Raw genomic sequence first — 12624 nt, 5'->3', positions numbered from 1 at the left:
GAATCCCACCTGTTGATTGTTGTGGTTCAGATTCAGCATTCGATTTTCATTAGTAGTTTGTTTTCAGTCGTAAGGACCAGGAACTTGTGCCCGCTCTCTCTCTCTCTCTGTCAAATTCTGTGCTTGCAGAAAAGTGTAAGCATCACTCTATATTTGTGATTGCGTACGTTTTCTTGCATTTGCAACCCGTGTTTTCTCCCAGCAAAGAACCCAAGGGCAACATACATGTTTCTCCCATGCAGTCCCCCATCCAGGCACTGACCCAACCCGGACCTTCTTAGCATCTGCAAGGTGTTCGGCTCCTCTCCCTTTAGACCACACCCTGGGATCTTATGCTGCAGAGATCTCTGCAGTGACTAACCCCATCTCTTCTAGCGTTCACCTGGAATGCTACTGCTGTCAGGAGGCCGGACACTTGGCTATGAACAGCTGCTAACGGGACACAACAGAGCAGTCCTGCTCCATGCCTCTTCCAAACCACCACCGCAGCTCCAAGGCTCAAGGGTGTCAGAAAAAGCACGTCTCAAAACATTTCCCCGGTTTGGGCAGACTTACTCCAGGATGTTGTCTAGACAAAGGAACTGAATGCCTCCCCTCTCTCTCTTTGCACCCCAGGCGTGTACAGGGAAGGAAGGAACCTGGGCTCAGTCCCCTCACCAGGCTACATGCCGGCGTGCAGAATATCTGCCCAGGAACAGGAACGCAAAGAGGAGGAGTCAGAGGGAGCAGCCAGCCTGTCGGTCAGCCAGAGCATGCATGCTGCTTGTGGAGAAAAGCCAGCATCAGAGTGTTCCCCATTATGCGCTCTGAGGTGGCTGGCTGCAGAAAAGGGAGAAGAGGGGGAAGTGTAGAAAATAAAGTTCTCAGATGTAATAGAGCCCGCAATGCTAACTCACTATGTGTGTGAGAGAGAGAGGGAAGGGAGCTGGCAGCACTATGGGCATGTGGCTCTTTTTGTTGAGGGAGCATGTCTCTTGCAGAATTGTGTTGTTGTTGTTTTTATGGCTGCACACTAGCCAGGCTTTAACATTTATTACATCTCTCCCTACACTTACTCCAAAGAGCTCAGCTCAGCACACAGGGTTCTCCCCAACACACACATGATTTTTTGATACCCCCCCCCTTTCTGGGCTCTTTTAGGGCTGTTTCTACCATTTTTAAATTCACATCTGGGTTCGACGTGATGCACTCACGCATGGGTTGTGCGTCAATTGGATGCACATAAATGGGGAGTTGCCTGTGAAGCAAGCTTGGGGAGAAATGTTCCGGGTTTTGCAGACAGGTTCTGCGTGTGGTTTTCTTCAGCACCTGAATTTCCAAGCGTCCCAAGCGCTTTGGAGGTCTCCGTTTCAGTTCAAAGCTCTGTGGAGAGACGGTGCTTTGCCCTGGACAAGCGCTGAATCTGCGTCCAAAGATTGTCTGCTTCCGTTCTTTATTTGGGACCCCTCCAAATCTTCTCCACACCTCTAGGATGAAGCACTGTGAATGCTCTGAAACACCCCAAGTTATGCTAATAAAGTATTGTTTTGCTGATGCGAAGACTGAATGACAGATAACATCTGGACTGCAAAATGATGCTGCAAGTCTCAAGGATTCCTGATTCTCACCTGCATCTTCACAAGCATCACTTGCAAAGTTGCTACTCACTTCTTGAAAGGAGAGAAGTGTTGCCAGACCCCCTCCTCTGGGTGGCTTGAGACAACCCACAGACGCCTCAGGGGAGCCATTTCCTGAAGCAGCAGAAAACCACAGGAGGAAACATCTTTTAAATCCCAGAAGGACAATTTAAGCCTCAGCACAGAGGGGAAGAGAGAGCCAGGTGAAGGCTAAAACCATCTTGCCCTTTTCACACAGAAAGAGAAGCCAAGAGTGTACTGATTTCTTAAAGTAAAATAAAAAATACTGTGACATGAGGCACTTCCACGGTCTGAACAGCCAGAAAAATGAAAACTGCAAGCCTCAAACTTGGCTTCTGAGCATCATCAGCTCAGGCCTGGTTCCAACACAAGGCTAAAGGCCAACTACACATGTCCGGGAAAGGAGGGGGGGGAGTACACGGTCACCACTGACCCACATCTCCTCCCATACGGTAGTGATTATTTACAGAGCCAACACAGTGCAGTGGTTAGAGTTGGGCATGGGCCAAGGAGAGGCCACATGTCCAACTTTAGAGAGGACTGTCGTCTGTTGGAAGGGATGGCCGGGCTGAGTTTGTATCGGGAGAAGCCTAAGAATGAGAAACTTCAACTGGTCCAAAATGGAGCAGCCAGATTCCTGGCTGGGGTTCTGTTTAGAATTCGCATAACCCCGGTTTTGAAACAGCAGCGGCGAAACCCAGCTTGTTCCCGAGTCCAATTCAGTATGTTCACATTAGTGTTTAAAGCCTTAAGCAACTAAGACCCCCCAAGTATCTGAAAAAAGCATCTCCTTCCCTATGGACCCTCTTAGATGTTAACATTGGCAGATGCTTGCGGGCATGTCGCCCAAGAGAGGGCATTCTCTGTGGTAGCCCCAAAGTTGTGGAATTCTGGTTTCTTCACTATGCGGCTTTCAGCTGAATACACTTTATCTTTATTGTGGCCTTTGAGATTTATATTACTGCATGCCACCCCAATCTTCAAGCGGTGCAAAGTTCCAGGGGTTCCAGGTGCTTTTACCCAGGGTTCGGATTTCCTTCAGAATAAGGGACAGCAGAGACTGCGGTGTCTTTACGATAAATGGTTTATTTACACATATATACAACCTGAGCTTACAATGGAGAGGTTCACAGCATTAGCACCCCAAGAGGGTCTTGCTTCACCCATAGCCACAGCCTTGGAGATATATATAAACCATCTGTGCAAACTATGGAGACAGTAGGAAAAAATACAAAAATGCAATAAAGCATTGTTATATAAAAAGACAGGGCACAGCTTAATTATCAGGGAAACCCATGGAGAAGCTGCATCTTCAAAGATGTCTAAAGTAACTGGTGGCGTTTTCCAACAGGCAGGGGAAGGAGCGTTCAAAGTTATGCAGAATAAATCATGTAAACTAGTTAAAAATTAAAGCATAATTTATGCAAAAATAAGAGAAATGATGCAAAGTTGCCCAGTTTGCATGATTTATACCCAAGAGTTTATGTCCTTTCCATCTGCCCCACCCCCTGCCATTTTATCCTCACAGCAATCCTGGGAGGTAAGACTGGGACAGTCCAAAGTCACCTTGTGAGCTTCACTGTCAGGCTTTGAGTTTGGGCACCTCCCTCCCAACATAACGCCCCCAACATACAAGTCCCAGCCAGCTTGCACAGCCAACCATCCTAGCATTTGCAGATTCCAAACCTGCAAGGACTCTGTGGCTCTTCTCTCTTACTATTTGTTCATCATCTAGCTGTCCTCCCCCCTCACCTCCTCAAAGAGCAATATAGTCCCTTTCTCAAAATGTAGATGCTGTTCTACCTGAGCTCAGGAGCCTTGCCAGAGGCAAGAAGGCAGCCAAGCAGATACAGATGCTGCCTAGATGTGTTCTCTCAAAGCCAAGGACATCAGAGATGAGATGTCTGCAACCACCCATTACAAGGTCTAGCCATTAACTTAAAACATTTAGATAGCTTCTCTCTCTATAGTCGCCATATCTCCTGACTTGGATCCTAAATGTAGTCTGGCTCTGCGGCTGTCTTTAGCTCTCAAAGGAGAGAGAGATGAAAGACTTACTGAAAAGTAAACCAAAGATTGCACTGTAAAAGACGGAGGAATGCAGGAATAGCCATCTTCAACCTTTTCAGGCAAAGACCTCATCTTTACCCCTAACGTTCAAAAAGGGACCCATTTAAAATTTTAAGCTGTATGTTTGTCTTTCTCCCATCTCTTCCAATCCACTCCCAGACCTTTTTAACTCATCCTCTGCGTCCCTTTCCTTCTGCTACCACCCTCCTCCTTGGAACAATTTGAAGAAAGCGAGAATGAAAATGGTCCTGGCGCTAGTGGCCTGACCCACCTTGGGTTGGGGGCTGCTGGACCCTGTTATGGGTCACCACCCACCAGCCAAAAAACCATGATCAAGCCTGCAGTGCTATACCTGGAAGGAAGACGCAATGATCTCAATGGACTTGCTTCCACATAAGCACACAAAGAGATGTCACAAGTGGTAACCAATTACATTATTTTCCGAAGACACCTCCTCCTCTGCAATCCTGATTTTGGAAATCCAAAGCAGGCAGGAAAAACAGCCTCTGGGTCACCATTTGTGGGTGGTGGCCTTGTCTCGCTTGGTGGGCCACAAGCTGTGCAGATGTTCCTTGTTAGCGAGCAAGGCCAAAGCAGGAAAACATCTGCATCTTTGTGGACAAGAACTACTGACATACAAATCTCACTCGCAGTCAATGTGCAAAGCATTCTGGGTTGTTGGCAAAGTTTTGCGTGCATACAAAAAGCTGTCTGCCCTCAAGGAGTTTACAATCAGCACTTAGGGGAAAACAACAAAGAGCAGAGAGGAACGGGAGAGGCAAGAGTAGCTATGGAAGCGTGCGAGCAAATGCAGTCATGTTTCAACTTAAATGCCGAATCCATGTTCTCCAGCATCGGCTTCAAGATAACAGGTGGTACTGTGGCAAGGCTCTGCTCAGGAACAGAGCTATGGTGGTATGCCAAATCATGTGTTGTAGGACCCCACACATCAGCTCTACCCCACATGTCCCCACACACATGCCAGCCTGCCCCCTGCACTACCAACCTCCCCAGATTGAGCAGAAAAGTCTGGACGTTCCCCACCATCGGGAACCCAGCATGACAGGGGTGCTCGGGTACGGAGAGGCTTATAAGTGCATCCAGCCCAAAGTGCTTAGAATTTCCCTCCAGGCATTCTTGCTCAACAGGACCTCCCAGCCAAGAGCTGGAAAGGAGGCTTAATTGGGAGCAGATATGCAGAAAAGCAAAGCCCTCTACATGCACATACATGCTCAAAATGAATGTGTGAAGACAGCAGTGGAGTCAGGCACACATTACTCTCACAGAAGATATCGGCATATGGAATCACGAAGGTCAGAAAGGGGCTTCTAAGTGCACTCAGATGAACATTCTTAGAAGACCCTTTCGGGCCAAGAAGGTTGGGAGTTTGCATGCAGGGCAGGGATGTTAGAAGTGATGATTGCATGTGTGCCCCCCACGCCCCCTAGATAACCCCACTACCTACTTTTTAACGCGCCCATCAATCTTTCACAACAGCCCTGCGAGGAAGGTCAGTTTTATCCCCAGACAGCAGACAAATGAGAAGGGAGTGAGGCTTGCCTGGGGTGAATGAGTGAAGGAAGGGATTTGTGGTCACTTCCTTTGAATTGAAATAAATGGCTGTACAGTATTTTCATTTTAAAGCCGAACTTCCTTCATGCAGACTTGCAATGTAAACAGATACAAAAACGAGGAAGAAAGAATGAGAACATTGATGACAAAACCCAGCACATTACCAATCCTGTAGGTGAGAGTTGCATTTTATAGGCAGCAATTGGGGGGGTGGGGGTGGCAGGTGTTAGCAGGGTGTCCTTGGTCTGATAATGTCGCTGGCTTCAAAAGGAGCCGACTTGGGCCCTTTAATTAGGATGCATGGCGGAGCTTAATTTATGCCTCTGCCCAGCGCAGAGCAAGCAAGCCTTCTCAAGCAGGACAACCCCCGTGGGGAATTTTTCTCCGCAGAGCTCTATTAAAGGCACAGGTGTTGATGCAACTGCATTCTGGCACACAGGGAACGTGCAGTATTTCATGGCTCACACGCTGCTCTAGGAAGCGGAAATCAAGGCTGGCATCAACGTCTATTCCCAGTTCTGCTACAGACCATAAGTTTTAAGGGACTTGGAAGCAGTCCTTCTGATAAAAAGAAAGAAAAAAAAACAGGCACCGCCTTGGAGATACATACCACAATCTCTCTTCGGTTATGGGGGAAAAAATGGTTTTGTGGGTTTAAGGATCTGGGTGAGAGAGCCTGCTTTGCTGGTTCAGATACACAGTCCACCTAAACCAGCATTTTGTTTTCAGCCAAGCTGCTGGTCACTGTTCCCGACAGCTGTAGTGACAAGTAGGGCCTACAACAAAATGTTGCAGCGCTCCTGTGCAGCACTCCAGCCAACCAGCTGTGCTTGATATCAGTCCCTTGCACCCTCCTGCAACCTGTAGGGTGCACTGGCACCGATGCCTGCCTTCAGCTTAACCGATGGCAGCAGCAGCAGCACACGGCCATTTTGATTTCCCACAATGCCACGGGCATAGCGTTGCTCTGGGGCATTGTGGGAATTTGAATCCTGCCTGCTGGCCAGATGCTTACCTTCCCCCTCCTCACGCCCATCACCTCAGCTGGCAAAATCTGAGAGGCAGGCAGGGCTGCCAACCAACCTGTCAATGGCCTGACTTCACAACGGCACACGGTTTGAAATCAGCTGAGCTTAGGGCACAATGGGAAATTTAAACAGAGGCCTGCTGCTGCCAGGTGAGGCAAAGGTCAAGCAGCCCACTAGCGGACACTTTAGCAAGGGGGTTCTGCAAACCTGGAGCTAGACCTCAAGAGACCCAGGAGCACTGCCCTGAGAGGAGGCAGAGAGGGACTCTTGGTATCTGTCTCAAGAGACAACAGAGTATGCCTGGGGGTGAATGCTGTACTGTATTAGCAGCATCGAAGTGACCTCCGTGCTGCACAAGCCTGGGCAGTGTGTATGGTGCAAGTCTAGGCAGGTCCTGGGCTGCCCAGACGACAAGACCTCCCTCTCGACCTTGGTCCAAAGGAAAGCAGAGCAAGACGTTTGCCACCAGCTTGGCTGCAGGAGTTGCTGGAAGGAGGCGTACAAGACACCATCCAACCATCTTAGGGACTGCACCGCATTTGTGTAGGGTTTACTCTTTGGCCTTTACTTCTACCCCTTTGGCCTTTACTTCTACCCCACAAATGCGGTGCAAGGCAGCGGAGGTCAGAGTTTCCCTTCTCTTAGATGGGCTCCCTTGCCAGGTGGACGAGCTGCATCTGCCCCCCCCCCACTTCCTTCTACAGCATGTGCAGAAACTGTCTTATTGACCAACTGGACCCACTACTGATCTCATCTGCTCAATCCACCGGAGCCTGTCTTCACAAGCAAGGGAAGCCCCTAACTCACTGAGGCTTTGAGACCCTTCGGCTACCCACACCTGGTTTAGCTGTGGTCTAAACCGTTGAGCCTAGGGCTTGCCAATCAGAAGGTCGGCGGTTCGAATCCCCGCGACAGGGTGAGCTCCCGTTGCTTGGTCCCAGCTCCTGCCAACCTAGCAGTTTGAAAGCACGTCAAAGTGCAAGTAGATAAACAGGTACCACTCCGGCAGGAAGGTAAACGGCATTTCCGTGCGCTGCTCTGGTTTCACCAGAAGTGGCTTAGACATGCTGGCCACATGACCCGGAAAAACTGTGGACAAACGTCGGCTCCCTCGGCCAGTAAAGCAAGATGAGCGGCGCAACCCCAGAGTCGTTCGCGACTGGACCTTACGCTCAGGGGTCCTTTACCTTTTTTAGAAGCTGTTCCTGGGGTACGGCCGCTGTCACATGCTGACAGCTTCCAGGAGCCACAAGAGAGAGCTGTGTGCAGAGCGGGCACCTAGCAAACTACCGCAGAAGGAGCACGATGTGTCCCTAATAATAATAATAATAATTTATTATTTATACCCCACCCATCTGGCCGGGTTTCCCCAGCCACTCTGGGCGGCTTCCAACAGAAACATTAAAATACACTAATTTCTTAAACATTAAAAGCCTCCCTAAACAGGGCTGCCTTCAGATGTCTTCTAAAAATCTGGTAGCTGTTTTTCTCTTTGACATCTGATGGGAGGGCGTTCCACAGGGCAGGCGCCACCACCGAGAAGGCCCTCTGCCTAGTTCCCTGCAACTTGGCTTCTCGCAATGAGGGAACCGCCAGAAGGCCCTCGGTGCTGGACCTCAGTGTCCGGGCAGAACGATGGGGGTGGAGACGCTCCTTTAGGTATACTGGACCGAGGCCGTTTAGGGCTTTAAAGGTCAGCACCAACACTTTGAACTGTGCTCGGAAACGTACTGGGAGCCAATGTACTGCCCCTCCACTAACACCCCATAAATGCCTGGCAGAGAGGGATAAGACATCAATAAACGAATAAAATCTGGCTTCATGCTGAAGGGTGATCCTCAAGGCTCTAAAACCTTTCCTTCCTAAATAGTCACTCACACACACACACACACTTCTCTTCTTCCTCCTGGATCAGTTTGACTTCATGCAGGACTGCTTGAAATTCAATAGCTACAGCCTGTCCTGGAAAGAAAAGGCGTTGGAGGGGGGGGGCACCTTCCCCAGATGCAGAGAAACATGTAATAAACTGTCTTGTGCTTTCATGGCATGTGAAAACCCCGAGGCTGAAAAGATTGTGCTGAAATGAGGTTTCAAAGCCGTAATGGGACAATATTGCTGAATAATCAGAAGAGGCTGACAAGAAACCCACAGTGCTGGAAGCATGTGAATGGAAAACCAATTTTTCTTTTTTTTAAAAAAAAAGATAAAATAAAAATAAACCCCCACACCAGGCTGCAAGATCCTATCCCTTCTACTAGAAACCAGAGTTACGCTTCCCAAGGTACGCAGCACATGAGGGAGAATATTTCTTTTTAGAATTTGTTGGCCTCCCCTTCGGAGGTACCGCTCACAATAAAGTGACCTAAAGTGACTTTGCAAACACAACTGTCAACACTAATGCCAACTGCAATAAAGACAAAAAATAAAACCTAAGAACCTATATCTATACAAATAAAAGACACGTCCCACAGAACCTGCCCCGCCCCAGCTAAAGCCCCCTCCGTCTGGGGAAAAAGCAGGATATAAATATACTAGTAACAATCTTGACAGTAGAAAATCAGGGGGCAAACGTTTCCCAACCTCTTGCCAAAAGTGCTTATTATGTGTTGCACATTGTTACAAACTGTATTTATGAAAAGTGTTTTAAACGTTTGGGTTGTATTTGAGCTATGGAGAGCGGTCTCCAACGTCAGCTCCACTCACAGGATAGCTGTCGAAATGAATCCGCAGGACTAACTCACATCCTTTTATTTCAGCGGGTCTACTTTTGAGTTGAATTTACGTTTAACGCAACCCTATGAACGCGTGCAGTGTTTATCATTCCCATTATTAACTGAATTTATATCCTGCCTCTCCTCCCAAAGCAGCTCATGTTTTACTAGATCACCATGCTGCAAACTGCCTTTTGCGGCCTCTTGAACAATGAGTAGCATATAAATTTCTTAAATAAATACAGCCCGCCACCCCCACCCCACAAAACAAAGCCCTGGAGCTGGGTGCAGCTTGCTGTTAGTTAGCTTTTCTCCCACGTCCTCTCTGCTCCTCGGCCCATTTCTTGATTTCCCTCTTTGTGCTGCAAACACAATTACTCTCCGCTCCCCATCTTTCGCCTGCCGCTCAAGGGGCAGGAGACCGGCCCACCGATACATTCCACGGAGCTGGGACCACGTGACGGCTCCTGCAGCAGCTAAATTGCAACCCCGGAGAACAGAGAATCAAAGATCCGGCCGGAGAGCTGCTTCTCCGGCCCCCGCCAGAACCAGGCAGCCCTGCGCACGCCCGGCCTTTCCCAGATGGCTGCTTCGCGCATCAAAACTGAGAGCTGTCAATTTCCATTGGCAGGATGGATTTAGGGGGAGAGAAGAAATAATAATAATGATAATAATTTATTATTTGTACCCCACCCATCTGGCTGAGTCTCCCCAGCAGGATGAGACACATGTGGAATCCCAATTATTTCTGACACACACACACACACACACACACACACACACACACACACACACACACACACACCGGTTGCCTGGCGAAACTACCTACTGTACTTAACTTACTCACTGTATTTTATATCCCACCTTCCCTCCCAAAAAGGGGTCCAGGAAGGCAAACACACAAACGCTGCCCTGGACTCCTCTGGGGGGAAGGGCACGGTATAAATTCAATTATTAAAGACCGTTTAAATAAAACTTCCAAAAACAATTCCAAGGCAGCTGCAGACTGGGATAGATCTCGGCCAAAAAGGCTTGTGGTAAAGAGGAAGGCAACAGAGACGGCACCTGGCTAATATTCAAGGGGAGCAGAATTTCAAAGGGAGGGTATCACAACACTAAAGGTCCTCTTGGTAAGATGGCATACCTGAAGGAAGCCCTCACCTGCAGGGTGCAGTGATCAATGGGATGTACAAGATGGTTTTTCAGGTATCCTGGTCCCAAACATAGGGCTTTATATGCCAAAACCAGCACCCTAAACTTAGCCTGCCAGCTAATTGTAGCCAGACGTCTTCGGATTTTGAGAATACAAAGCTGTCTCAAACCGCTGGTCCATCTAGCTCTATACTGGCTCTGCATTGATTGTAGCTGTACACGCTCTATAGAAGTGACTAGATTTTTTTTATATTAAAAATCTTTATATCATCATGCACTTATTTAAACCTGGATCATGGTGGACAACATCTTCTTAGGCTAACCGATTTCTGACTCTGCCCTCAGGCATTACTAACTGGGGTTTAAGCATTTACCGGTATATCAGCGCAATACTGTTGTTTGGCTAATTAAAAGGTCACTAAATCATGCACAAGCTTTTGAGTTCTCCAGAACTCTTCAACAAGAAAAGAGGGGAGAGGATAGATATCTATTGCGCCATGCAAATATGATACAGTACATACCAGCTAGTCTGGCAGGTAGTCACTTGTGCCATCGCGTAAATATGATAGGCATACAAGCACTAACAAACTTCTCTTCCCTTGCCTTTCCCCTTTTGTTTACTGCCTAGCCCAGGGGTTCCCAACAAAATTTTCTCGAGGACCCCTCATCGAGCCGCTATTGTGACAAGGACCCCCATTAATTCCTAATCCTAAAATTAAAAAGTGAGAGCCAAATTAAGAGTCTTTTTATTTTTTATATGCATACGTTTTTTACAGTTACAACAGAGTACTCCATCAGTATACAGTTACTTTTAATTTTCAGTTCTTAATGAGATGAACCACTTTTTAACCAACGGTCCATTTTTAACTACGCGAACTGTAGCTTCTGCGAAAAACAACGCTTTGTTTACAAACACTACTGTTTTGCAAAGAGGCAGCACGCGCCATGGAGGAGGGAGGGGAATGGAGAAGACAGGGTACCTGCGCAGTAGCGCACAAATGAAGCCGACGCGCGCAAAGCATCTTGGGGAGGTGAGCGTTAGTAGAATGCGCGCGCTGCCTCTTTGCAAAACAGTAGTGTTTGTAAAGCGCCACCTAACGGCATACAGCAGAACTACTGCCTGTATCTAATTCTAGTTTTGCGCTAGACTCTGCTCATGCAGGAAGCGGCCAAAACAAAAAATCTGTTATCATACGAAATATATTTAATATATATATTATTCTAATAGCATCTTGCGGACCCCTCTGGCATAGCTTGCGGACCCCTGGGGGTCCCTGGACCACCTGTTGGGAACCACTGGCCTAGCCTGACGAAGAGTTCTGGAGAACTCAAAAGCTTGCACATAATTTTGTGACAATTCAGCTGATCAAAGAAAAGTATTGCAATAATATGGGTGGGTGGGTGTCATTTTTCTTTTGGGTCAATCTGGCTTCCTTTGCTTCTTAACTGGGGTTTCCACATCACCAGCTGATCTGGACCCAGCCAATGGGGATGGTAAGAGTTGTTAATGATTCAAGGCAAATGGTTCCATCAGGAGAGGGAAGTTTCTTAATGACATCCATTTAGATGGACACTTATCAGATGGCTGGTTCATTAGGAAATGGATTGGGTCTGATGGGTGCGAGACGGCTCCCTGGGGGCATGTCTGCTATTTCCTGGCCTGTAAGTAATAGGCAAGCTCATGTACCATAACTTGGAGCCAGTTTTCACTGACAGATAGTGGATGTGCCAAAAACAAAAAGTAAACAAAAGCAGGTCTTCCACTTGATAAAAGTGCCCAGCTGCAGCTCTGCTGTATGTAACAGAGGTGCAGTTAGGCCGACCACATAAGCCTCCTGGTTCTGCTGTCAAAAAAAAAAGGTTTCACAGGGCACTCAAGCAATTCATGACAAGGAACCACAACTGTTAAAAGTGTGACCTCCCTCACCTGTTCTGTTTGAAAAAGCACAGCGGGGGTAACCATGTATAAACGGCACAGCCTTACTCAACAGATTTGCTCTGCTGAAGCATGGTCGCAATTGCTGACTGCAAGCAGCACAAAAAGTTTGGGTTCTTTTAAAAGATTATTTAAAAAGAAGAAGCAGCAGGGAGGCCACAGGAACAGCATGGCGGAAGGAGAGGAAAAAGGATTCAATCTCAAATGCCATCAGGAGGACCCAATACATGCATTTCCTTGTTGCAGACTTAACTGCAGTGATGGACCGACTGTAATTACCAATTAAAAACAGTTACAGGTAGGTAGCCGTGTTGGTCTGAGTCGAAGCAAAATAGAAAAAAATTCCTTCAGTAGCACCTTAAAGACCAACTAAGTTTTTTTATTTTGGTATGAGCTTTTGTGTGCATGCACATTTCTGAACTGTGCATGCACACGAAAGCTCATACCAAAATAAAAACTTAGTTGGTCTTTAAGGTGCTACTGAAGGAATTTTTTTCTATTTTGCTTCAATTAAAAAC

The 12624-nt window shown here is 47.5% G+C and overlaps 1 protein-coding gene across 3 annotated transcripts in view; it reads right to left on the bottom strand.

Moving 5' to 3' along the window:
* RAB30 (RAB30, member RAS oncogene family) overlaps positions 1–12624 on the bottom strand; it is a 39543-nt gene that overhangs the window by 15417 nt on the left and 11502 nt on the right. The window contains exon 1 of one of the 3 annotated variants that reach the window (XM_035115333.2): positions 556–5419. The exons of the other annotated variants lie outside the window; for them this stretch is intronic. The gene's annotated coding sequence lies outside the window, so the exon portion shown is untranslated. Of the gene's footprint in view, positions 1–555; positions 5420–12624 lie in introns of those variants that run through there. 3 annotated transcript variants of the gene reach the window in all.

This window comes from Zootoca vivipara, chromosome 4, assembly GCF_963506605.1.
Source record: "Zootoca vivipara chromosome 4, rZooViv1.1, whole genome shotgun sequence".
NCBI lineage: Eukaryota > Metazoa > Chordata > Lepidosauria > Squamata > Lacertidae > Zootoca > Zootoca vivipara.
The sequence above is the reverse complement of the archived record's forward strand: the minus strand, read 5'-3'. Positions and strand labels throughout refer to the sequence as shown.